The sequence below is a fragment of the Macaca mulatta genome, chromosome 4 (assembly GCF_049350105.2).
Source record: "Macaca mulatta isolate MMU2019108-1 chromosome 4, T2T-MMU8v2.0, whole genome shotgun sequence".
Lineage (NCBI taxonomy): Eukaryota > Metazoa > Chordata > Mammalia > Primates > Cercopithecidae > Macaca > Macaca mulatta.
The window spans coordinates 118,771,419-118,773,062 of NC_133409.1; the positions used below are offsets into that span (position 1 = coordinate 118,771,419).

A 1,644-nucleotide genomic window follows, 5' to 3' on the forward strand; every position below is an offset into this window, starting at 1 on the left:
GTTTCACCACGTTGCAAGGCTGGTCTTGAACTCCAGCCTCAGCCTCCCAAAATGCTGGGATTACAGGCGTGAGCCACCACACCAGACCCAAACTCCTCTTTTTAAAACCATCAGATCTCCTGACACATATTCACTACCAGGAGAACAGCATGGGAAATATCTGCCCCATGATTCAATTATCTCCCACCGGGTCCCTCCCACAACACATGGGAATTATGAGAGCTACAAGATGAGATTTGGATGGAGACACACAGCTAAACCATATCATTCTGACCCTGGCCACTCCCAAATGTCATGTCTTCACATTTAGAAATCAATCATGCCTTCCCAACAGTCCCCCCAAATCTTAACTCATTTCAGAATTAACTCAAAAGTCCATAGTCCAAAGCCTCATCTGAAAGAAGGCAAGTCCCTTTCACCTATGAGCTTGTAAAATCAAAAGCAAGTTAGTTGCTTTCTAGATACAGTGGGAGTACAAGCATTGGGTAGATACAGCCCTTCCAAGTCTGAAATCCAGCAGGGTAGTCAAATCTTAAAGCTCCAAAATGATCTCTTTTGACTTGACATCTCACTTCCAGGTCATGCTGATGCAAGAGGTGGGTTCCTTTGGTCTTGGGCAGCTCTGGCCCATGGTTCTGCAGGTTGTAGCCTCCCTCTTGGCTGCTTTCACTGGCTGGTGTTGAGTGTCGGTGGCTTTTCCAGGCACAGGGTTCAAGCTGTTGGTGGATCTACCATCCTGGTGTCTGGAGGACGGTGGTGGGAACTATGGGAGCTACAAGATGAGTTTCGGGTAGGGATACAGAGTCAAATCATTATCACCACTCATGAGAATTCCACCTGAATAATTTAGTCATCTCCCACCAGGCTCTGCCTCCAACATTGGGATTACATTTCAATATGTGATTTGGGTGGGAACACACATCCAAAGTATATCAATATTTTAAGGAATTAGTTCAGGAAAGTCATCAAATGAACAAAGAACAATAATAATAGCAACAATAACAAAACTCTGAAGACAAGGTATAAAATTGATTCCCATGGTTGCTATATTATTTAGTATGTGTGATTGTTTAAAATGTGGTACAAAAAGAAACAGGAAAATATGAACCATACACAGAAGAAAAGCAAAGCAAAATAGTCAATAGAAACTGCAATGATGAAGCCCAGATGTTGAACTTGCTAGACAAAAGTTTTAAAATTAGCTATTAGAAGATATTGTTCAGTTTTACAACTCTTTTAAAATGTGTCTAGTAGATTTTCTGGTCTTTACCAGAAAGACTCACCGCTACAAAATATATATATATATATAAAAAATATGTTCAAAGAACTAGAGAAAATTAAAATTATTTTAATTTGAAGAATTAAAAGAAAATACAGAATGATGTTTACAATGACAATATAAAGAAATATAATTTTTTTTTTTAAAAAAGAGAAAACCACATGTAAATGCTAAATTTGAAAAGTACAATGATTGAAATGAAACAGAAGTACAACATTTTCATCTGGCAAAAGAACAAATCATAAAATTCAAAGATATACCAATTAAGTTTATTTAATCTTTTTTTAAAAAAAAAAGAAAAAAAGAAAGACAGAACAATAAGCAGAGCACCAGTAACCTCCAGGGCATCATCACGCTTATTGATA

At 37.7% G+C, this 1,644-nt stretch overlaps 1 non-coding gene across 1 annotated transcript; it reads left to right on the forward strand.

Moving 5' to 3' along the window:
• Positions 1-1,220: 1,220 nt before the first annotated feature.
• Positions 1,221-1,282, forward strand: LOC114677855 (U7 small nuclear RNA). The gene has a single exon (XR_003729285.1). It is a non-coding gene; the product is annotated as a U7 small nuclear RNA (small nuclear RNA).
• The last annotated feature ends 362 nt before the right edge of the window (positions 1,283-1,644 follow it).